At 35.5% G+C, this 27290-nt stretch overlaps 1 pseudogene; it reads left to right on the forward strand.

Annotated features, from left to right (window-relative positions):
• Positions 1-27290, forward strand: LOC120076161 (annotated as a pseudogene).

Below are 27290 nucleotides of genomic sequence, written 5' to 3' on the forward strand. Positions count from 1 at the left end.
AAAAGCCTCGGTCAGCAAGGAATCGCTACCAGGCTCTCTACCTTTATTTTCCAGTGTCATTTTGTACTCAAATCAGTTATAAGAATGAAATTTCTTTCTCTATATCTGTTCACTCTCTGTTATTCATGCATGAGTAGCTAAATTAGTTGAATGGGTTGAGAAGCAGTTAGCTAGCATAACGAGGGAATCTTCATTCTTTGCGATTATCTTGTTTATGTATGCTGCATTCGTCTATTAGAGATACTCGGGAGGGTAGTCTAAGGACAGGATCTAGACTTGGGAAGGTCAAGTCAGAATCTAGGTTTGGAAGAACCAGATTAGAACGCATAAACGAGAGATAGGCGCTTAGGAATGAGCACTATTTGTTATTAACGCATTGCATGCATCTTAGCGATAAGATATGATTATATGCGATCAGCTTGCTTTCATGCATTTTGCATCAATGCATAGGACAAGAGTAGAGACTTAGGGATAAGCTCTATGGATATTTTGCATTCAACACATGCGTCCTAGACTTAGGAGCATCGCATTTATATTGGGAAATGACTTGCTGTGCATGGTTGTAACATGATCGCATAGTTTGACGCATTCCCGAGTAACGTCAGCTAAAGATCTTCTCAACTCGTTCATCACATACTCATTGCATCTATCAATGCAACTATCTTTCTCAAATCCGCCACCTTTATTTACTTCTTTTTCATCAACGCAACAACACACCCAACACTTTATTTATTTACTTGGTTACCACAAAGTTTTCATAAACATTACCAATGCAACTATTTTCACAAGTCCCTGTGTTCGACCCTGGACTTACCAGGAAACTCAGAGAAATTTACACTTGAATTCTGCTGGGGAAACTTGAGTGCATAATGCAATCCATCAACACATCTCATCCATATTTCCATTCATTAAAATTAACGCATCAGTCACCTATGACTCAAATGCTATAATTATCAATGGTGAACGACGCATTATCTTCTCAGGTTCAATCCATTATCCATGTAGCACTGAAAAGATGTGGCCTGATCTTATTCAAAAAGTTAAAGATGGTGGACTTGATGCAATTGAGACATACATTTTCTGGGATCGTCACGAGCCGCAATGACGAAAATATGATTTCTTTGGAAACCTAGATTTCATCAAATTCTTTCAATTTGTCCAAGATGCGGGACTTTATGTTATAATGAGAATTCGTCCTTACGTTTGTGCTGAGTGGAACTATGGAGGCTTTCCACTATGGTTGCACAATATGCCAGGAATCCAACTACGAACTGACAATCAAGTGTACAAGAATGAAATGCAAACCTTCACGACAAAAATAGTGAATATGTGTAAACAGGCCAACCTCTTTGCCTCACAAGGAGGGCCAATAATTTTAGCTTAAATCGAGAATGAGTATGGAAATGTGATGACACCTAACGGAAATGCAGAAAAAGCATATATCAATTGGTGTGCTCAAATGGCTGGATCTCTTAATGTTGGTGTTCCATAGATCATATGCCAACAAAATAATGCCCCACAACCTATCATTAATACGTGTAATGGACACTATTGTGACAACTTTACTCCTAACAATCCTAATAGCCCAAAAATGTTTACTGAAAATTGGGTGGGATGGTTCAAGAAGTGGGGTGATAAAGACCCTCACAGAACTGCAGAAGACGTAGCATTTTCTGTGGCTAGGTTTTTTCAATCTGGTGGCATACTTAACAATTACTACATGTACCATGGAGGCACCAACTTTGGAAAAACATCGGGCGGACCATTCATCACTACATCTTATGATTATGATGCACCACTTGATGAATATGGGAACTTGAATCAACCAAAATGGGGGCATCTCAAACAACTCCATGCATCCATCAAATTGGGAGATAAAATTTTCACAAATGGCACCAACTAACCAAGACTATGGTAGCTCTGTCACTTTAACGAAGTTCTCCAACCCATCAACAGGGGAGAGGTTTTGCTTTTTAAGCAATACAGATGGTAGCAAGGATGCAACCATAGATTTACAATACTAGATGTGAAGAAAGATATATTTCGACCTCGAGATGATAATGAAGATCTTCCTCGTCCTGAAGTACCATATCTTAGTGCAATTGGTACACTTATGTATCTTGCCAATAATACAAGACTAGACATTACATTTTCAGTAAATTTATTACCAAGATATAGTTCTTCTTCAACGAAAATACATTGGAATGAAATTAAGCATATACTCTATTATCTTCGATGAATGATTGATATAGATTTGTTTTATTCAAATAAATCAAATTTAGATTTGGTTCGTTGTGCAGATTCTGGATATTTATCTAATCCACACAAAGCTCGATTTCAAACAGGTTATCTATTCACAAGTGGAGGAACTGCTATCTCGTGGTGGTCAGTGAAACAAACCATAACAGCTACTTCCCCAAATCATGCTAAAATTCTTGCAATTCACGAGGCTAGTCGAGAATATGTATAGCTAAGATCAATGACTCAGCAAATTCGTGGAGCATGTGGTTTGTCTTCTAGTAAAACTCATCCAATAATATTATACAAAGACAACACAACATGCATATCCTGAATCAAAGGAGGATTTATTTAAGTAGGATATATTTAAGGAGAGAGAATAAAACATATTTCACTAAAGCTTTTTTATACATATGATCTTGAACAAAATGACGACGTCACTATACAACAAAATTGTTCGAAAGGTAACTGGAAGACATATTTACAAAGGCATTACCTATTGCAATCCTTGAAAAACTGGTGCATAACAATGTAATGCAGCAACTCAAAGATCTCAAGTGATGTTTCCATGATGGGGAGTAAATATACTTTTTAGGAGTATAAAGTACTCTTTTCTCTTCACTAGGATTTTTTTCCCATTGGGTTTTTTTCCTAGTAAGGCTTTAACGAGACATATTTCATATATATAAGGATATTTGTAATGCACAGTAGAATAAGAGAAAAAATCTAAAAATATATTACATTTTAAAAATATTTGCAAATATGGATGAGTTGATTAGTCAATCTTTGATTTTTTTTAATTTCCAATTTCGCCCTCCCTTGTCTTATTTTGTTGTATAACTTTTTTTTAGTCTTTTTATTTTATTTCTCTTCTTTGATTTTTGCTTCTTCTCCTTTTTTTTAAATTTTATTCTTTACATTATCCGATTTTTGCTTTTTTCCTTTCTTTTTTTATTTTCTTTGATTTTCTTCTTTTTTTCCTTTCTTTTTATTTCCTTTATTTTTTATTTTCTTTCATTTCCTTCTTTTTTCCTTTATTTTTTTTTTCATTTTTTTTTCATTTTCTTTTCTTTCTTCAGTTTTTGATTATTTCTTTTTTTATTTTTTTTCTTCAGCTCTTACCTATTCCTTTTTTTTTTTAAATTTTTATTTGGATATTTGTAATGCCTAGTAGAATAAGAGAAAAAATCTAAAAATATATTACATTTTAAAAATATTTGCAAATATGAATGAGTTGACTAGTCAATCCTTGATTTTTTTTTAATTTCCAATTTCGCCCTCCCTTGTCTTATTTTGTTGTACAACTTTTTTTAGTCTTTTTATTTTATTTCTCTTCTTTGATTTTTGCTTCTTCCCTCCCTATTTTCATTTTTTCATTTTATTTTCTTTCTTAGTTTTGCTTATTCTTCTTTTTTTATTTTATTCTTTCCATTATCCGATTTTTGCTTCTTTCCTTTATTTTTTATTTTCTTTCATTTCCTTCTTTTTTCCTTTCTTTTTTTTTTTTCATTTTCTTTTCTTTCTTTCGTTTTTGATTATTCTTTTTTTTTTAATTTTTTTTCTTCAGCTCTTACTTATTCCTTTTTTTAATTTTTATTTGGATATTTGTAATGCATTGTAGAATAAGAGAAAAAATCTAAAAATATATTACATTTTAAAAATATTTGCAAATATGGATGAGTTGACTAGTCAATCTTTGAATTTTTTTTAATTTCTAATTTCGCCCTCTCTTGTCTTATTTTGTTGTACAACTTTTTTTTAGTCTTTTTATTTTAGTTCTCTTCTTTGATTTTTGCTTCTTCCCTCCCTATTTTCATTTTTTCATTTTATTTTCTTTCTTAGTTTTTGCTTCTTCTCCTTTTTTTATTATTATTTTATTCTTCTCTTTATCCGATTTTTGCTTCTTTTCTTTATTTTTTCTTTTCTTTCATTTCCTTTATTTTTCCTTTATTTTTTTTCTTTTTTTTTTAATTTTCTTTTCTTTCTTCAGTTTTTTATTATTCCTTTTTTTGTTTTTAATTTTCTTTCCTCATCTCTTACTTATTCCTTTTTTTAATTTTTATTTGGATATTTGTAATGCATAATAGAATAAAAGAAAAAAATCTAAAAATATATTACATTTTTAAAATATTTGCAAATATGGATGAGTTGAATTGTCAATTTTTGATTTTTTTAATTTCCAATTTCGCCCTTCCTTGTCTTATTTTGTTGTACAACTTTTTTTTAGTCTTTTTATTTTATCTCTTCTTTGATTTTTGCGTTTTCCCTCCCTATTTTCATTTTTTCATTTTATTTTCTTTCTTAGTTTTTGCTTCTTCTCATTTTTTTTTATTTTATTCTTTCCTTTATCCGATTTTTTCTTCTTTCTTTTATTTTTTTTATTTTCTTTCATTTCCTTCTTTTTTTCCTTTTTTTTCATTTTCTTTTATTTCTTCAGTTTTTGGTTATTCCTTTTTTTTTTCTTTCTTCAGCTCTTACTTATTCCTTTTTTTTAATTTTTATTTTCTTCCATTTCTTCGATTTTTGCTTCTTCCCTTATCTTTTTTTTTTATTATTTTATTTTCTCGTCTTACTCCGATTTTTTGCTTCTTCTCTTTCTTTTTATTTTTCTTTTTTAGTTTTTCTTTCATTTTTCCAATTTTTGCTTCATTTTTTCTACTTAATTTTCTTTCTTTTTCTTCAGTTTTTGTTTCTTCTCTTTCTCTTATTTTTTTAAATTTTTCTTTCCTTTATCTGAATTTTTTTCTTTTTCTATTTTTTCACAAGAATTATGAGGCTGAGTTCCATACGCATGACTTGAAAGTATTCAATTCATAAGTGACTTAACACCAATAAGCCAATCATCAAGTTTGATTATTATAACAAATAATCAATATAAATAGCAAATGCAAGTCTATCAGTGATAGNTCTCCTTTGTGCACATAGCTCCCCGCTCATGGGCTCAGAAGCTAGGCTCGTCGACCCTCTGACCATCCCATACGAGGATCCTCCCACAGGCTCAGGAATTAGACCTCTCGGTCCCCTGACCATCCCGTGAGGTTTTACTTTTGGGCTCAAGAACTAGGTTTATTGATCCCCTGACAATCTCGATCACATAATCTCATTCTCATGCTAGTACTCATTCATAACATAAGCATATACAATTTACTCTAAAAGATATGCTTTAAGACTTAAAGGAAAGTACCACTCACCTTGGTAAGGATAGGAATCTTTCTCTCAAGAAGTTCCTTGATCACCTCGGGCTCCCTTTTGAACCCTAAGATCTAGATTCAACTTAAAGCTTAGATTACTCATAGTTCTAGGATTTATCTCGAGATAATTCCTTCCACAAATATGCTCTAAAATGTTTCACAGGCCAACCTCTTTGCCTCACAAGGAGGGCCAATAATCTTAGCTCAACTCGAGAATGAGTATGGAAATGTGATGACGCCTTACGGAAATGCAGGAAAAGCATATATCAATTGGTGTGCTCAAATGGCTGTATCTCTTAATGTTGGTGTTCCATGGATCATGTGCCAACAAAATGATGCCCCACAACCTATCATTAATACCTGTAATGGACACTATTGTGACAACTTTACTCCTAGCAATCCTAATAGCCCAAAAATGTTTACTGAAAATTGGGCGGGATGGTTCAAGAAATGGGGCGATAAAGACCCTCAAAGAACTGCAAAAGACGTAGCATTTTCTGTGGCTAGATTTTTTCAATCTAGTGGCATACTTAACAATTATTACATGTACCATGGAGGCACCAACTTTGGAAGAACATCAGGCGGTCCATTCATTACTACGTCTTACGATTATGACGCCCCACTTGACGAATATGGGAGCCTAAATAAACCCAAATGGGGGCATCTTAAATAACTCCATGCATCAATAAAATTGGGAGAGAAGATTCTCACAAATGGCACTCACTCAAACCAAGACTATGGTAGCTCTCTCACTTTAACGAAGTTCTCCAACCCATCAACAGGGGAGAGGTTTTGCTTCTTAAGCAATACAGATGGTAGCAAGGATGTAACCATAGATTTGCAGACATATGGAAAATATTGTGTGCCAGCTTGGTCCGTGACCATTCTTGATGGTTGCAACAAGGAGGTTAACAATATTGTAAAGTTTAATTCTCAAACATCTATCTTTGTGAAGGAGCAACATGAAAAAGACAATGCAAAACTCTTGTGGATGTGTGTTGCAGAGCCCATGAAAGACACATTACACGGAAGGGGTAAATTTAAGGCAAACCATCTTTTGGAACAAAAAGGAACTATTGTTGATGCCAGTGACTACTTGTGGTATATGACAAACATTGAAACCAATGCAACTTCTCCTCTTCGAAATGTGACTCTTCAAGTAAATACAAAAGGTCATGTGCTTCATGCTTTTACAAATAGAAGGTATATCGGGTTACAATGGAGGAACGATGGGCAGAGTTTTGTGTTTGAGAAACCTATTATACTAAAATCAAGAAAAAAAATAATAACTTTATTAAATGCCACAGTTGGACTGAATAATTACGGTGCATTTTATGACACAGTGCCAACGGGAATTGAGGGAGGTCCTATTTTTTTAATTGGAGAAGGAAATGTCACAATTGATTTAACGTCAAACCTATGGTTTTATAAGGTTGGACTAAATGGAGAAATGAAGAAACTATACGACCCGATGTTCTCACAAAGAACAAAATGGAGAGCATTAAATAACAAGTCTATTGGAAGATGAATGACATGGTATAAAACTAGCTTTAAGACTCCTCCAGGAACTGACCCAGTAACATTGGACATGCAAGGAATGGGAAAAGGCCAAGCTTGGGTAAATGGGGTAAGCATAGGCCGATTTTGGCCTTCTTTTATTGCCAGCAATGATAGTTGCAGTGCAAATTGTGACTACAGAGGTGCATACAATCCTAGAAAATGTGTTGGAAACTGTGGGAACCCTTCTCAAAGATGGTATCACGTTCCGAGATCGTTTCTTTCAAACGACACGAACACGCTTGTTTTATTTGAAGAATTTGGAGGAAATACTCAACAAGTGTCAATTCAAAGCATTACTATAGGAACTATCTGTGCAAAGGCTAATGAAGGAAGCACCTTAGAGTTGTCATGTCAAGGAGGACGCATAATCTCTGAAATTCAATTTGCTAGCTATGGAAATCCAGAGGGAAAATGTGGTTCCTTTAAGAAAGGCTCGTGGGATGTGAAAAGAAGCACGCTTTTGGTGGAAAAGACTTGCATTGGTGTGAAAAATTGTACTATTGATGTATCTGCAAGGTTTTTTGGAGTAGACAATGCTACTAGCTTGTTTGCAAGACTAGCGATCCCAACACCTGTCTCTTATACACATCTAGATGTGTATAAGAGACAGATTAGATATAGTGACATTTGTGGGTTCGCCTTTTTGTTTTTTTCTTTAATTAATTTATTTAAGATTGATGTTGCATAATTTTTGTTGATTGTGCAAAAGATATTTATGATAACATAATTATTTGTCTCTTGCCGATAACTTTCTTTTAGGTGAGTTATTTAATCTAAAAAGCTTAAATTATTGAGTAGAAAGCATGCGCTCAGTGTCATATACATTAGTATTACATGTGATTTTATGTAAAACCAAGACAAGCATGTTTCCGTAGCCTTGAGTAGTAAAATGAAGAAAAATAGGCGGAACAAGAGTTAATTTTTTAGTTTTGCTCACGTTTTTGTGTAATATATAAAAAGAAATGTCAAAGTTGCACACAAGATGCAACCGCAACCCATCAGATGATAGTATGCAGAGCACCTAAGAAGAGTTAACATTGGTGCACCTGGGAAGGAAATTTTACTCTGTCTAGTGTCTTATTTGATGTATAGTTGTCTCTTTAGATAGATTACATTACGTTCTTATGGATGGAATACCTCATTCCATGATATCCAACAAACATTACATTGTAAGGCAAACTTATCTTCAAGAAAATTTTGATGGAAAAATAGTGTGTTCTTCAAATTTAGAAAAGATATATATTTATGGAATTATTCATTGTCATAACTCTTCTATAAATTGATTGTTAGTTTGAATAAGATGCAAATATTTAACCATGTGATGAAGGAATAACTCGTGGATGTGAAAGAGTGAAACTCATGTAAGAATCACAACCTATGGATGTGAAAGGACGGAAGGCATGGATGAGTCACATATAATTTATTCTTACAAGCTCCGACATAAATGATGAGTTTGATCTTTCGATAGTGAATAAAAAGTCTTTTCTTAAAAAAATAAATAAGTATTGAGTTTTTTCAAATGAAGAACCTGTATCAGGATAAGTAGTAATTTTTAGCTTTACATAGTGAACATCAATCAACTTTACTTGATTAATCAGTAGACTTGATATCTTGAACTATCATTCGTTCTAGTAAACTAAATCAATAGAAGTCACATTTTTTTCATCTCAACAAAGTGTATGATCATTTCTCATTATTGTGTTCATTTTGGCCTAAGACCACTCGGTTTCATGTGTGCTTTAGAGAATTTATCTTTTAAAAGTTTCATCAAAGTAGCTCTCTTCATACTCACACAGTCATATAGGTGATTCCTAAGGGTATCATATATGCTCTTTTCACAATACTTTAACCACTTTAAAAAATCATTAATTAAAAGTATAACACTGACCCTGGAAACCACTTTTGCATTTTTTTTCATCCTTAGAATTTGTTTTACTCTTATTGTGGCTATAAGTATATAAGAAGATGAAAAATATAGGGATAGTTCTCCTCATTGGGTAAGCTGAAAAGTGAGCATTCAAAAAGACTATGTCACATCCCCTCCCAAATTACCCTCTTAATCTGGTAGAGAATGTGACAGTAGTAGTTACCAACCCTTTTGTGGCATCCACTACTTGATGAACTTCCTTAACCCACTTAAGAAACCCTGGATCCCATATAACATTCACCAGACTAAAAAACACTTTAAAAAAAACAACCTCTCAACACCGGGGCCCAACACTAACATAAAACATCATAATAATATTTACAGAGTTCAGTGGGTCCCAACACTTCTCACTAGTCTCTAACAGGTTACCTAGAGTGTCTAGTAGTACACCGATGCCTAGATAGACAAGTTATCAGGTTACCTAGAGCACCTAGTAACCGGTCACTTACTGGGTGTTATTATACTCATTCTTTCTTCCTTTATATTTTTTAGGCAATGAGAGGAATGGACTGCTAAGGAATGAAAAATAGCACATTGAAGATGTTGTAAGTATGCAATCTAATTAAATTTTAGGATTAAAATGAGTAAGGAGAAAGAGATGATATTAGTATTTTTTATAATGGTTCAATCCACTTCTTAAACCACTTTCTTTGGTATTTTTACTACATTGATTTTTTAACAAGTAAAACCAAATTGATTTACCACTCGTCTTACAGGTTTAAAAGTCAACCTCCAACCAATCATTTTGCAGGATTAAGATCCAGCCTATACCAATCACACCCCGTCCTAGACTACTCTCTGAGCCTAGGAAAGGACATGACTGCAGTAGTTATCAACCCTTTTGTTGACACTTACTGCCTAATAACTCTGGTGGAAATAACTAGGATACCAATGAACAAATTCAACAACCAACTGATTAAGTAGGCACATTTTATTACAACAATGTAACATTTATAAAACTCCAAGACTTAACTACAAAGTTTACAACAACAACTGTAAAACCCTCCGGAAGTGTAACTGTGGCTTGTGGCAGACCTTAACCTTAGCAGCACCCTGGAACTCCTCACCTTTCGCTACCTGGGAAGAAAAACATGAAATAACAGAATGAGCTTCACAAAGCTCAGTGAGTGGTAAGCAACTTCTAGAGTCTATTTCAACTCATAAATAACCATATCATATATACGAGATTACATTCAAACCTCAGCCTTGAATGAGTCTGTTCTCAACTCTATCTACACGCACGGTAGATAGCAAAACTGATAACAACTTAGAATGAGTATGCTGTCTACCTACACACACGGTAGATAGTTAACTGTTACTAAACTTAAACGCTTACTCTTTTGCGTTCCCTTTGTCTTCTATGTGCACATAGCTCCCCACTCATGGGCTCAGAAGCTAGGCCCGTCAGCCTTCTGACCATCCCATACAAGGATCCTCCCACAGGCTCAGGAATTAGACCTCTCGGTCCCCTGACCATCCCGTGAGGTTTTGCTTACGGGCTCAGGAACTAGGTCTATTGACCCCCTGACCATCCCGATCACGTAATCTCATTCTCATGCTAGGTACTTATTCATAACATAAACATATACAATTTACTCTAAAAGATATGCTTTAAGACTTAAAGGAAAGTACCACTCACCTTAATCGTTTAGGAACCTTTCTCTCTAGAAGTTCCTTGATCACCACGTGCTTCTTTTTGAACCCTACGATCCAGATTCAAATCAATGCTCAGATTACTCATAGTTCTAAGCTTTATCTCGAGATACTTTCTTCTTAAATATGCTCTAAAATGTCTCAGAAAGCTTACCTCAAAATCTTAGCTCATAACTCTTCGTGGTTTGGCCGAAAACATAAAAAAATCAAGACTGGCCCAGCTTACCCGACAACTTGACCATTCTGTATTTTCCTTATTGTCCAGCTTGATTCCTTGGAGCTTCTTCTCTGGCAGCCCTACCTTGAAAACTAGGCTCTCATAGCTTTCAGGTGGCTTTAGAATCACTCCAAACGCACGAGTATTTTGTGAGAACTTCTTATCCCAATTTGATGCTACTTCCAGACCTTCCTGTCCGACAGCATCTTCCCCTCTTGGAACCTCTTGACCAACACATGGTCTTACTATCAACGCATAGTCTCCTCCCAATACACTCCTTTATGTCCATTGAAAAGAATTTGAGTTCTCAACTGAAATCCTTGGCCTTATTTATAGGCTTCCAAGATTTCTTTAAGGCTGACATCTCCTACTTGGCTGCATATCCAAGTGTCTTTTTCTTACACTATTACCCAATCTTGCATCAGCACAAGCCAAGGTGTCTTGCTCCCCTTTTACCAACGCATAGCCCTCAATTTTGCATGTCTTATTGTGCATCCACCTCATTTGCTTAAGGTCTAAGACTCCTTCCTAGCAAGCCACATGTCTGGATGACGTCCTTAGATGCATCCATCCTTCATATGCGTTCATCCTTCATATGCATCCATCCAACTTCATATGCGTTCAACTAGGATCATGACTAACACCCTTTCAACGCATACTACTAGCCTTGTCCTATGTGCCCATATGCCCTCGAATGTCCAACGCATAGCACATCACCAACGCATAGCAACCTTTTAGTTGACCTTGTTCTCAACTCAACACCTCAAGGCATAGCTCACCATCACCTAGGTTCTTGCTAACGCATCCCTTATGACCAACGCAACCAACCTCATAAACCTTGTTACCGCAAGCCTTAGCAACGCAAGGACAAATCACCATGCATCCACCTTAACTCGTTCCATCGCCTAGTTCATGCTTTAGCAAGGCCGCCACATCCATCGTATCCATCGCATCCATCGCCGCATGCCATCACATACTACCAATGCATTCCTTCGGCCGCACGTACACAATACCATCGACCGCATCATCGCATGCCCTCAACCGCATACTCTCGCATAGCAACGCCGCCACATGCCACTAACGTATAGCACCGCAGTATCACCGCATGACATCAATGCATAGTGTTGCCGCATAGCATCACCTTGTGACACCAATGCACAGTATTGCCGTATACCATCGACGCATACCTTCAGCCGCACAATGCATAGCACCGTTGCATGATGCCAACGCATGGTGCTGCCGTATACCATCGACGCATACTCCCATCGCCCGCATTCCATCCATCGCCGCATGCTACCAACGCAACCATCACATCCATCGCGTCCATTGCAGCCGTCGCACCGCATGCGTTGTTCTAACCTCTTAAGACAGTGGTTGGCGCATGCGTTATTCTTGGCCATACTTCACCCTCTCTCCATGCCCAAGTAACCTCTCAAAACTTTATGGCCAACGCATGGCACCACATCAACGCATAGTCCAACACTTAGTCATTTTCCTCCTTGGCTTCCAACGCATGGTTATACTTAGCCAAATTTTACTAGTTAAGGCTTAACTCAAAGCTACTTAACAAATCTGTTTAAACACTTAGAAATTTCATTCACTTCAACATAGGATTTGACTTCCACTTAGTTAATCCCTTTTATTTCTTGCTTAAGTAGGAAAGATGGAAATTCGGGTTTCCCAATCCCTCCTTTACATTAAGTTTTCCCTTAAAATCCCAAATAGTCAGAGTCCACCACTCTTGGGTTCTCACCTTGAGAATACCAAGATAACATTCGTGGTAGTGTTTAATTTTGTTTGACGTTAATCTTGAAGAAGGTCTTCAAGGAGTTCGTGATTTGTTCGAGGGAAAACATGAAGGAAAGGTCTAAAAATGTGAGGTTTCTTGAAACCCTTTCTAAAGCATGCTGTAATTTAGAATTAAATGCATATCTTATTTCTTGTTTATTGTAAACTTTGTATTCAATAAAAATGGAATTTGGTCAATCTGCTTCCGCTCAAGGTTCTCTCCCCATTAGAGTTCTTCACATTTGAAATATCACCTTTCAATTTGTTATCAATTTTCAATGGCTATCAATGATACACTTTAATCAATTGGAATCAAACATGAAATATTAACACCTAAGGCTATCAATAGATATTAATGATTGACTATTATAAGTAGTTATCAACTTTTGAAACGAAACTATCATCTTTCAAAGATTAACATTTAAGGTTATAAGGGATAAAAGTCTATCAATGACAGGTCTATAAGTGACTTATCTCTGGTATTTACCTAAGTCATATCACGAATATCATTAATACCATTCATTTTGTTGATATATACCTAAGTCTATCACTGATATACAGATATCACTGATAGCTATGGCTATAATTGATAACTTCAATCAGTAGCTATCACCGATAACTTATAGTAGTGGCTATCAATGATAGAATTTCATCAAATGGAATTGACTTTTATATCATTGATAACATCGATATACAGATATCACCTAAGTTCTATCACCAATATCACTTATATCACTTATATCGTAGTTATCGGTGATAGCTTCTATCATTGATAATATGCTATCAGAGATAACTTCTATAATTCCTTTTTACCATCAAATAACATGTCATCGTTGATAACTTCTATCAATGATAACATGCTATTAGTCTTAACTTTTAGGCATTCCACTTACACTTTAGTTCGAGATTCAACTTTATTAATTAAATTCTCTAAGTTGGCTATCAATGATAGACTTCTATAAGTAGCTATTAACTGTGAAAAAAATCATCAAAGATTAAGCTATCGATGATAGAAAATATTAGTGGTTAACACTGATAGACTTTCATTATTGACTATCAATTTTGAAAGATTAACACTCAAAGCTATCAGTGGCTATTATTGAGAAACTTTTATCATGATTATCAATAATAGACTTTGATCACTACTAGACTTCTACCGTTGATATCTACCTAAATTCGATATTACTAATACATGAACATGACTGCTATCTATCTAAGTTATATCACGAATATCACTAATAATTGATATTATCAATAAACAAATATTATGGGGGCACAAACACACAAATATTTCAATTTGTGTCCATTTTGGGTCATCTATGTCATTTTTTAAAGTTTATTTCTGATAGACATCATACTCTTAAAGTCCTATAAAAAGAGAAAAAGAAAAACTATTGGCCTGTTTGGTATCGTTCGCATTTCTCATTTTTTGAGAAATAAACTTGTTTAATAACTATTCTCGTTTCTTATTTCAAAGTTTTAAGAAATGTTTCTAAAAATGGTGCAAATTTGTGGACTAAAAAAGGTAGTTTCTTCAAATCTGTTTTCATTTGCTATTTATATTTAATGTTTTGTTATAATAATCAAACTTGATGATTGGCTTGTTGATGCTACGTCACTTATGAATTGGTTATTTTCAAGTCTTGGGTACAAAACTCAACCTCAGAATTCATATGAAATGAAGGGGAGAAGAAAAAAAATCAGATAAATGCAAGAAAATTTAAAGAGAGAGAGAAGAAGAAGAAGAAGCAAAAATAGGAGAAAAGAAAGAAAATTAAAAAAAGAAGCAAAAACTAGAGAAATGAAAGAAAAAAAAAAAAGGAAAGGGAAGAAGCAAAACGGGAGAAAGAAAAGAAAATTAAAAAAATAAAAAAAAAAGAAAGAAAAGGGAGGAAGCAAAAACCCAAGAAATAAAAGAAAATTAAAAAAAAGAAGAAAGGGAAGAAGATGGAAAAGAAAGAAAATAAGAAAAATAAAAAAAAGGGAAGAAGCAAAAACCGGATAAAGGGAAGAAAATAAAAAAGAAAGAAAGAGAAGAAGCAAAAACTATAAGCAAAAACCGGAGAAAGAAAAGAAAAGAAAAAGAGAAAAAAAGAAAGGGAAGAAGCAAAACCAATAAAATATAATATTAAAATATCCTTAACAAAGGTGATGGTGAAGCTTGATCCTAAAATATGAAAGATATACAATAATAATAATGATAATGTTATGAACTTGAGGAGCGCAATAGGAACATAGATACCAATAAAATATAATATTAAAATAAATATAATATAATATAATAATAAAATAAATGAATATTAAAATAAATTAAAGAAAATATATAAATAAACAAAATAAAATAAATTAGCAAAATATAAAATAAGAATTTTCTCTAAATTCTCCACTTTCTCCAATTTTTATGGAATTTGCCCAATGTGCATGTCTTCAAAAACCCACAAAATGCCACTATTTATAGGCAATTTGGCAAGTAGGATACGGATTACATGGACACTAGTAATGTGTAATGTTGAGACACATGGAAGACACTTTGGAAAATGGGGACATGATACATGGTCAACTGACACCAAGCATGAGCATTTAATGGGCATCTATTATCATAATATTTATAATACTCCCCCTTGGATGCCCATTATATATATGAAATATGTCTCGTTAAAGCCTTACTAGGAAAAAAAAACCCAATGGAAAAAAATCCTAGTGAAGGGAAAAGAGTACTTTATACTCCTAAAAAGTATATTTACTCCCCATCATGGAAACATCACTTGAGATCTTTGAGTCGCTGCATTACAATGTTATGCACCAATTTTTCAAGAACTGCGATAGATAATGCCTTTATAAATATGTCTGCCAGTTATCTTTCGAACAAATTTGTTGTATAGTGACCTCGTCATTTTGTTCAAGATCATAAGTGTAGAAAAGCTTTGGTGAAATATGTTTTACTCTATCTCTTTAAATATATCCTCCTTTGATTCGGGATATGATGTGTTGTCTTTATATAATATCATTGGAAGATTTTTACTAAAAGACAACCACATGGTCCACGAATTTGCTGAGTTATTGATCTTAGTTATACACATTCTCGACTAGCCTCGTGAATTGCAAGAATTTCAGCATGATTTGGGGAAGTAGCCATTTTGGTTTGTTTCACTGACCACCACGATATAGCAGTTCCTCCACTTGTGCATAGATAACCTGTTTGAAATCTAGCTTTGTGTGGATTAGATAAATATCCAAAATTGGCACAACGAACCAAATCTAAATTCTATTTATTTGAATAAAATAAACCTATATCAATCATTCATCGAAGATAACAGATTATATGCTTAATTCCATTCCAATGTCTTTTCATTGGAGAAAAACTATATGTTGCTAATAAATTTACTGAAAATGCAATGTCTTGTCTTGTATTATTATCAAGATATATAAGTGCACCAATTGCACTAAGATATGGTAGTTCAGGACCAGGAAGTTCTTCATTATCATCTCAAGGTCGAAATATATCTTTCTTCACATCTAGTAAACAAACTTCTATTGGAATGTTCAATGAATGTATTTTGTCCATATAGAATCTTTTCAAAAACCTTTCCTATATAAGTTGATTGATGAACAAATATCTCATATGTTAAATGCTCAATTTACAAGCCAAGGCAAAATTTTGTTCTTCCGAGATCTTTCATCTCAAACTATTTCTTAAGATATTCTATTGCCTTTTAAAGCTCTTCAGAAGTCCCAATTATATTTAAGTTATCAACATATACAGTTATAATAGCAAATTCCGACTGTGATTTCTTTATAAAAACACATGGATATATTGGATTGTTTTGATATCCCTCTTTCAATAAATATCCACTTAGGCGATTGTACCACATTCATCCTGATTGTTTCAATCCATATACCAATCTCTATAACTTTATTGAATACAATTCTTAGGAATTTGATTTATATGTTTTAGGCACCTTAAATCCTTTTGGGATTCTCATATAAATATCATTGTCAAGAGATCCATATAATATGTTGTGACTACATCCATAAGATGCATGTCCAGATCTCCATACACAATCAGATCAATTAAATATCTTAATGTAATTGCATCCACAACTGGAGAACACGTCTCCTCGTAATCAATACTAGATTGTTTTGAAAAACCTTGTGCAGTTAGTCCTTCTTTATATCATGTGACCACATTATTTTCATTTATTTTCCTCACAAATACCCATTTTTATCCTACATGATTGATACCTTCTGGTGTTCGGACCACTGGTCCAAAAACCTGACGTTTTGAAAGTGAGTTTAATTCTACATCGATTGCTTCTTTCCACTGAAGCCAATCTTTTCTGTGTCGACATTTTTCAACTGATTTTGGTTCTGGTCTTCACTTTCAGATATTGTAAACCTCAAAACCTATTTTCCCTACTTAAGCATGTCAATTAGTATGTTAATTAAGAATAAGAATGAGTTAATATTATGTTTTAGGGAAGAAGCTTGAAGAAGAATAAAAATATTCTAACTGTGGAATATTTAGGCTCTCGGATGTTAAAGTGTAAGTATGTATATTTAGAAGAAGGAAAATTGGCTAAGTATGGAAGCCTTGCATTGAAGGTCTTATTGAGGTATGTGGCAGCCTAAGCATCTTGAGGTTCGTTGAGTGCATGTTGGGCATGAGGAAAGAAGTAGACAGCTAAGTGTTGGCCGAAGGGCATGCCATGCATTGGGAATGAGCTATGCGATGACCAAGCCTTATGTTGAGGTTAAAAAGCTTGGACGCATGCGACATGTCCAAGGTTGCCTAAGGTGTTGTGGCAGCAACAAGCGCATGCGATGGTGTGCATTGGCTAGGCAAGGAGTGCGAGCAAGAGAGGCCATGCGATGATCTTGAGACCGAGCGATGGGTGCAGGTGGCGTTGAGGCATGCGCTGGTCAAGGGGGTGTATGTGTCCAAGTGCTACCGTGGTTGTGAGTGTAACAAGCCGTGCGTTGAATTAGGGGAAAATCATAGCTTAACCACCGACTAAAGTAGTCCAGCTCTAAAGTTTAGGAGAATTAAACCCACTTAGTGGGTGAGATGGTAGCCTAAGGTTTAAAGAGGGGCATATAGTTCATAGTATAAAAGAAGACCTCAGTTTAAAGGGTCGGTTTGAGCAGTTTACTTGTGCACAAGAGGTGATTCTAGAAGCATTTAACGGTTATTGAGTTTATTTAATGGCCCTGAGCTGCTAAGAGGAAATTATTAGAGATTCAAGTTGAAATCTAAAGGATTCTTCAAGAAAGTCAGGCTCTCTGATGAATGTGGGTCAGTAGAAGAGATCAAAGGATTCCAACCAGACCACGAGAAATTTGAAGCTCAAATTTTAAGGTAAGCTAGTTAAGACATTGTGAAAAAAAAAATTCAAGAAAATTTTCAAAAAAAAAGTCTGGAAAATTTTCAAGAAAAGGTCTGGAAACTAAGTTATTCATGCCCAAAGTTGACATTGAAAATTTGGTTTGAACAAGCAGGCAACTACAACCATTGAGCAGGCAAGCAACTCAATCGACAAGTTGTAGACGCATGCGAGGGCAGGTTGACCTGAGACGTTGCGCCAATGTGCATGCAAGGGGTTGCACAGTGGGCGGCAGGGCGCATGCTGGGGTTAAAGTAATGCGATGGTGTGCGGCGGAATGGGCGCATAGGCATGCGTTTGGCGCAAGAATGATGCTAGTTGGCCGCATGATTTAGCATCAACAATCAAGGAAATTCTTAAGTGTTGAACGGATAAGGAAGGCATGCGTTGAACTAAAGGAAGATGTTCTAAGTTGAATGTTAAGCTTGTTTATGTGAGTTAGACTCACACGGTAACTAATAACATTGATCAAATATGTTTACCATTTCCACAGGGTTAACACCAATAGGGAAGGCTTATCAATCCTAGGAAGGACGCCCAAGGCTGTGAGTGATAAAACTAAGTGTTTTTCCAATGTTTTAGTAAACTCATGTTTTATTTAAAAGTACATACTCATGCTAGCTCTATTTATAAGAATGTTTAAGGCAGCTCCAAGAAAACTAGTTTTTAAAGTGTCTTATTAACGTATGACTTAGTTTAAAGAAGTTATGAAAGCATGTTCAAGTATTTATATACTTTATGTTACTAGCATGCGTTGGAAGTTCATGATTATATGATAAGGATTTTTAAGAATATGTTTCATGCTACTATGCTTTTATACATGCTTTAATGAGTATGTTTCTATGATGATTATGATGAACCTGATACTAAAGCACAGTGAGATTGAGAAGATATTCGGACCATAGTACCTAAGGTATGACGGTACACTTAATTATTACCACGTGCACATAGGTAGAGTTGTTGGTTGTGTTGAGATTACTCCACACAAATTAAGGATAAAGGTTGAGGTATTGGGCAAAAAGGTTCTATCTCAACAAGGTTTAAGAAGAGTTATAATGTTTTAATGTTTTCAGAAACTCTATATTTAAAAAGTTTTACGTATGAGTTTGCTTGGTTGTTTTCAGTTTAAAGCATGATGATTAAGTTTTATTAGGCACTCACTAGGCTAGTTGCTTACTTTTTCAAATGTCTTCCTTTTCCCTAAGTAGTGGTCATCTCCTCAGAGGTTAGTTGCCTTGCTGCTCTGCCACTCAAGGACTCAAGATTTGCTTAAAGACTAAAGTGACATTCTAGTTGCCTATTTTGTCTATGTCTGTACATATGTGTTGTTCATCCTAGGAACTAGTGAGGAATGTTGGGACCCGCTGAACTCTGTAACTGTTACTATGATACTTTTATATTTGTATTGGACCCTAGTGTTCCGAGCTTGTTTTTAAGTTTTCTTAGTTTACTGAATGTTATATATGGGATTTAGGGTTTCTTAAGCAAGTTAAGGAGGCTAGTTTCTTTCTTTACATCCACGAATGCATCTGGTAATAGATTTTCTATATTTTGCAAATGAATTATCTTTTGAACTTCAAGTTCACATTGATCTGTACGAGAATCTAAATGAGACAATAACGATGCATTCCATGTAATTTCTTTTCCAAAATTTTAATTCCTCCCCCTAATGTTTGAAAATTTGTCTCATTAAAACGACAATCAGCAAATCGCGCAGTAAATACATCACACGTTAGGGGTCCAAGATATTTAATAGTTGATGGGAAATCATATCCTACCTCCTTTCAGGAGTATATCGTGGTGGAGCAATTGGAACATATACTACACATCCAAAAATTCTCAGATGGGAAATATGTGGCTCATGATCATAAGCTAATTGTAATGGTGAGTACTTATGATAAGCTACTGGCCTAAGTGACATTGCAAGCAAAATAGCATGTCCTCATATAGGTGAAGGAAGCTTAGCTCTCATAAGCAATGGTCTTGCAATTAATTGCAAATATTTTATGAATGATTCTACTAAACCATTTGGTGTATGAACATGAGCTATAGGATGCTCAACACTATCCTAATTAACATACAATAATTATCAAAAGCTTGGGATATAAATTCACTATCATTATCAAGACGAATGGTCTTAATTGTATAATCAGGAAACTGTGCTCTTAACTTAATTATTTGAGCAAGTAATCTTGCAATGCAAGATTTCGACTTGATAATAAGCACGCGTGTGACCATCTGCTGGATGCGTCTATTAATATCATAAAATATCTAAATAGTCTACTTGATGGGTTAATAGGTCCACAAATATCACCATGAATTCGTTCTAAAAATGCAGGTGATTCAATCTCCACTTTAGCTGGTGATGGTCTAATTGTCAATATTCCTTGAGAGCAAGCATCACATAATGATTCATTAGATTGAAGAATCTTCTAGTATGATTGAATCACTAAAACACTAAAATTGTCCGTAAATAAACATTTGTTATCATAAAAAAAAGGTATGACTGAAGTCCACAAAGCTACCAATATTAATTTTTTTTTTTAAAAAAATTAGATCCAACACCTAAATGAGTTGATTTAAAAATGATATTAAGAGAACAGGAAAATGAAGAGAAATTTTCGAACAACTAAACTTGAAGCAAGCTCATGAAATGTCCAACTGAAACAAACAAACTATTTCTTTTTTTTCCGTTTTAGCAAATTCTACTAAAAGCGATGTATGGTTTTTATTGAATGAACCAACTTTAAAGTTTACTATTACTTTTAATTGAATTAATATGATAACTAAAAACATAAATGTTGATAGCAGTTGAAAGTGCTATCTTCATCCGCTTAACTCAAGGTTGTTTAGATACTTAATTTGGTTTTATTGATTATTTTGTAGGACTCGAGTGTACAAGTAGTCGGATTAAGCGTTCGAAAATAACAGGTGCTAAAATGACAAATTTAGGAGATATCCATCAAATGACGAAGTAAGAAGGCTACTGCACTACGAAGCATCTCAACACTCTGATTAAGCTTAAGTCCAATGCTAGCTTGACACTATTGGATAGAATGCTTAGATGTAGGGAAACGTTTCATTGCAACACTTCGGAGATTTCATGATGCCATCGTTGCATTGTACCTTGGCGCTTGAACTTTGAAGCTGAAAGACAGAAGCATCAGCATTGCAACGCTTCTTCAGAGCACTGTGATGCTACGGTGTTTGACGGACGCATAACCCTAGAGCGCGAGCAATGCAGCGTCAAGCCAGCGCTACAATGCCTGCCTGATGCTTGGCCATTATGCGCCGCAGCGTAGCAACGCCCTTTCTAGTGTTGCGACGCTGCAACAGTTTTCTAAAAGGAGAATTTGGGTCCAACCGATATCATCGGATCTAACACACCCAATTGTGAATGCCGTCACTTTGTCTCAGCCTAGTTTTAGCCCACTTTTATACCAAAACTCTGAAAAGAATTCTTCCCCTTTACCAATTGTATTGAGTTCGAGTATGTTTAATGGCTAAAGGGTAAGAACTTAGCTTAGGTTTGTTAGTTTAATTTCATTCTAATTTAATTCTTGAGACTGGTTTTGTAATTCTGTGAGTTTTATTATGAATTTATGGAATTCATCTTTAGCATATTCTTTAATTTTCATGTATAGGATAATCTGACAAATTAGCTATGCATATTTAATTAATTGCTTTGATTGGCCCTAATTTGTAATTGTTAGGTAGTCATCACCTAGAAGCATGGGTTAAGTAAGTTTGTTGTGTTAATCTGGGATTCCAGTTAGCAAGCATTTACTTTCTAACTTAGATAAATTTTGCTCAATTAATTAGTTAGATGATGGAAACTGATTAATGGACAATGTTGATCACAATAAAAGAAAATAGTGTCGAGGATAGCTTTTCCATAAAATAAAAAGATTTGTAGAAGATGAAGTTTTTAGAGAGAAGTTGTTGCCAAAAGAGAGAAAAAAATCAGATTTCAAAAGAAGTAGAAGTTTAGATTCAAATTTGGCCATTGGAGAAGGTTAACAAAAAAGTTGGTTGCACAAATAACAATCAGACCCAAAATAATAAAAGATGTAGAAAAAGGATAAAAATATTAGGGATATGGAAAAAAATTAGCGCCATATATCACTGGTAGCATCTATCAATGATAGTTGTATAGGTAAATGACTAAAAAGCCCATATGAAGCCAACCATTCCGTGTTTCTTTTTCTGGTTTTCTCAAATTCAAAACTATCAACTAATAGCAGCTATCAATGATAGACACTGATAGCTACTTTGAGTTGCTATCGTTGATAGCTGCTAGCAGTGATAACTTTCAATTTAAGAAACATTAATACAACCTTAAAATAGTAACATTGTTTTGGGGTTGATGCCCTAAATCTCGTAGGGTTATATAGTTTGTAAACATTTTTGAACAAACTCATTTTGTATTTAATAAAATATATGAATAACTCATTTTGTATTTAATAAAATATATGATATTTTATTCATTGTCTATAAAATATATGATATTTTAGTTGCATTAACCACAAACCAATAAACTAACATCCAATGTTATCTTTGTAACTTAAACATGTATGTAGAGACATACGCATGGATCATTTTAAGTGATAACCTAAATGGTCTGTAGTAGATGGATAAGATTGGGTACCTTATCTTAGTAACACTACGAGTATGGCCCACTTTGTAGGTGTTATAATTGTTGTAAAGTGCTACAAATGATCTGATCCTGATCATTCATGTATAGACATGCGAGTAGGGATATTCTATATAAAGGAGTTTGTATAAGACTGGGCCATGAAATTTTTAGTCTCATTATATAACGCAGTTCATGATACAGACTTACATTTCACTAGGATAACCATAGGTAACATAACCTGAATCCTAAGTGAGTTGTGAACTCTTGCCTATGAGGGCGGTCCTTTGATTTGTATGGGTGAGAGTGGCCAGATTGCTAACTCAATAAGCCTACGATTTTAAGGATTCATCTGATTGGATATGCCCTTCTGATCATTGTGAAAGAGAGAGAGATGTAGGAGATTTGAAAATTGCCTAAGAAGAAAGATACGTACACCCGTTACCTCTACAGCTAATTGGGTGAATATCACTCAGTTAGTTGAGACTGCTACTAGAGTTGAGCAGAGTGTAGTGAGGGTAGATATACTCCAGCCAGGTGCGGAGCAATTCAAGATTCCAGGAGAAATGAGAGGTAAGAGTTTTAGATCCCCGTTCTCTAGATTGTCAAGTATGAATAGTTTTGGAGGCTCGAGCCAATAAGGTTCAAGTCGAAAGAGGCCAAGACCTATAACTAGACCGAGTGGTAGATTGGTAACAGGTCGTGCTAGCGAGTTAGTAGCTAGTACAAGAAGGAAACCACTGTGTGCAAACTGGGGTAAGCGCCATACAGAAGTATGTTATGGCGAGAGGAATGTTTGTTTCCAGTGCAGACAAGCAGGGCACTTCAAGAAAGATTGTCCCCAGCTAAGTCATGGAGCACATAGTGAACAAAGAGGAGTTACCCAGGTTGTAGACCAACCTAGAGCGACCGGAGCCAGAGGTGAGGATCCAGCGCAGCTAAGCAGAAAGGGGTAGCTAGATGACCCCAACGACAACAGTAGGGTAGAGTGTATGTTGTGAGACACCAGGAAGTAAAAGAGGCTCAAAATGTCGTAATTGGTACGATAACTTTATGTGATCAGTTCGCTTATGTGTTATTTGATCCTGGTGCTATGCAATCATTCATATCTAGCATGTGTGCGTTGCATATAGATAGAGTGTTTGAGCATATGAATGAGGATTTGTTTATCTCTACATCTGTAGAGGATACTCTAATTGTACATGAGTATTACAGGAATTGTGAAGTAATTCTTGGGAATCAGAGTTTATGAGTTGACTTGATTTCTTTAGAATTGCTAGATTTGATGTTATCTTGGGCATGGATTTCCTAAATAAATACTATGCCACTGTGGATTGTTTTAAGAAAGAGAGTGTTTAGGAAACCAAGTGAAAAAGAGATAACCTTGGTAGGAAGTAAAAGAATACTTCCAGGAGGTCTAATATCAGAAGTGAAGGCTAGGAAGCTGTTGAGTAAGGGATGTGAAGCTTATTTAGCTTATGTGACATTTTCACAGGATAGGAACCTGAGACCTGAGGATGTACCTGTGGTACAAGAATTCTTAGGTGTGTTCCCTGAAGAGTTACGAGGTTTACCACCTGACAGGGAAGTTGAGTTTACTATTGAGTTAGTTCTATGTACAACACCTATATCTCAGACACCATATAGGATGGCACCAACATAACTGAAGAAGTTGAAAGTTCAGTTACAGGAACTTGTTGATAAGGGGTACATTAGACCCAGTGTGTCGCCTTGGGGAGCGCCAATCTTATTTGTCAAGAAGAAAGACGGTACTCTCAGATTATGTATAGACTTTAGATAGTTGAATAAGGTGACCATTAAGAATAAGTACCTATTGCCTCATATAGATGATCACTTCGATCAGTTAAAGGAAGCCACAATGTTCTCTAAGATAGATTTGAGATTAGGTTATCACCAGTTGAAGGTGAAGGAAACAGAGGTTCCAAAGACTACTTTTAAAACTAGGTATATCACACCCCGCCTCGAGTCCGCACTTCTGAGCTCGAGGAGAGGCGTGAGAGACCGCAGATACCACCCTTTTTTGATACCTACTGTCCAACTGAACCTCTTTACTACACTCAATAAACTTTAAGTCAAGGAGATAACAACAATTGATTAAGTAGGCCAATTTTATATTACAACAATGTAATGTTCATACAACTCCAAGACCTAATTACAAAGTTTACAACAACCATTCTTAAAACCCTCCGGAAGTGTAACTGTGGCTTGTGGCAGACCTTGACCTTAGCAGCACCCTAGTACTTCTCACCTTCTGCTACCTGGGGGGGGAGCGGGGGAAAGACATAAAACATAGAAAACGTGAGCTACAAAGCTCAATGAGTGGCATTTTTAAACAAACATAAGTTTGATTTTAGAAATTCATCTTTGGGAAAACAATTCCACAATCAACAACAATCACATAGAAAAATGTAATCTCTCCAACCTGTCAGCTGGACAACCCTGCCATGATTATGTATTTTTCCCGGGTATTCTTCGCAAATGACCCGTGATGACCGACGTGGACACAAGCTCAATACACTATAACCCGTCGACTGTGCACATGTCGACATTTCTTGTTAGCCATGTTTGGGTACGCTGACAATCCTAGCCAGATATTCTGACAATCCCAGCCAGCATCCCATCAAGCACACTAACAATATCCCAGATATGAATCCCATTTCCTAATGCAAATATACATGCATTGTGACAACAACACAATCAAATATCCAAACAAACATATTTCTCGATCATGCCAATATTTAAAATGCAACCTATATATATATAAATAAACCATACAAACAATGGAACAACCACTCACCTTGGTTGGTTAGGAACTTTCCTTTCCGAAGTTCCTTAGGTTTCCTTGGTTTCCTTTTTGAACCCTAAATTCCAGATTCAATTATCAGCTTAGATTACTCATAGTTCCAGAACTTATTTTAAGATACTTTCTTCTGAAAACATGTTATAAAATGTCTCAGGAAGAATACCTTAAAAGATTAGCTCAGAACTCTTCGTGTTTTGGCCGGAATCATCAAAATATCAAGGCTGGCCCAAGCTTACCCTACAGCTCGACCCTTCTGCATTTTCCTCATTCTCCAGCCCGATTCCTTAGAGCTTCTTCTCCAGCCACCTTACCCTGAAAACTAGACTCTCAGAGCTTTCAAGTTGCTTTGGAATCACTCCAAACGCACGAGTATTCTGGGAGATATCCTCGTCCCAAGTTGATGCTACTTCCAGACCTTCCTGTCCGACAACATCTTCCCCTCTTGGAACCTCTTGACCAACGTGTGGTCTTGCTACCAATGCATGCGTTCCTTCATCAATGCATAGATTCCTCACAATTAGCCTTCATACACTTCCTAATGTCCTTTAAAGAGAAATCGAGTTATCATCTAAAGAGAAGTCCTTGGCCTTATTTAAAGGCGTCCAAAATCTCCCCCAGCGCGACACCTCTTGCTTGGCCACATGTCCAGGTGTCCTTTCCCTACCCTATTAATGCAATCTATACGCCATCGTAATCCAAGGTGTCTTCCTCTCCTTTTACCAACACATAGCCCTCAAATTTGCATGTCTCCTTGTGCAAAGAAGCACAAGGAACATCTAAGGTTAGTGTTGCAAATGCTAAGAGAAAAGAATTTATATGCCAAGATTAGTAAGTGTGATTTTTGGTTAAATCAAGTTGTATTCCTTGGGAATATAGTTTTGGCTAACGGAGTCAGTGTAGATTTCCAAAAGATAGAAGCGATAGTTAACTGGTAACAACCCATGATTGTAATAATGGTACGCAATTTTCTGGGTTTAGCAGGTTACTACAGGAGATTCGTAAAGGGATTTTCTAAGATAGCTATACCATTGACAAACTTGACTAGAAAAGATTCGAGGTTTGACTGGTCGCAGAGTGCGAGCACAGTTTTCAGGAGTTGAAACAGAGGTTAGTGTCAGCACCAGTGTTAACTTTACCTACACCAGGTAAATAGTTTGAGGTTTATTGTGATGCATCCCGACAAGGATTAGAATGTGTGCTGCTGCAGGAAGGAAAGGTAGTGGCCTATGCTTCTCATCAATTAAAGAAGCATGAATGTCACTACTCTACACACGATTTAGAGTTAACAGCAGTTGTGTTGGCTCTAAAGTTTTGGGGACATTACCTGTTTGGTGAACGTTTTCATATATTCACTGATCATAAGAGTCTAAAGTATATCTTTGATCAGAAGAGCTAAACTTGAGATAGAGAAGATGGATCGAGTTGATCAAAGACTATGACTGTACAATTGATTACCACCCAAGCAAAGCAAGTGTGGTGGCTGATGCTCTAAGTAGAAAGACCAGATCAGCCAGAGTTGTTATCTGTATAGTAAAAGGTGTACTGATACATGAGTTGCATAGTGCTAAAGCAGCATTATCAGTTGGACAAATCGAAGATTTGATAGCTTCATTTCAAGTACGTTCTACTCTCGTAGATGATATTCTACATGAACAGTTAAAAGATTCTGAACTTCAGAAGTTAGCTGAAGAAGTAGGTAAAGGTCTGAGGATGGAGTACCAGTTAAGAGCAGGCAGAGTGCTACTGATAGAAGGTAGAGTATGTGTACCTAATACCTTAGCACTTAAACAGGCTCTTCTAGAAGAGGCACATAATTCGGCTTATGCTATGCATCCAGGCAATACGAAGATGTATAGAACATTAAAGAAGTCGTACTAG

This window comes from Benincasa hispida, chromosome 4, assembly GCF_009727055.1.
Source record: "Benincasa hispida cultivar B227 chromosome 4, ASM972705v1, whole genome shotgun sequence".
Lineage (NCBI taxonomy): Eukaryota > Viridiplantae > Streptophyta > Magnoliopsida > Cucurbitales > Cucurbitaceae > Benincasa > Benincasa hispida.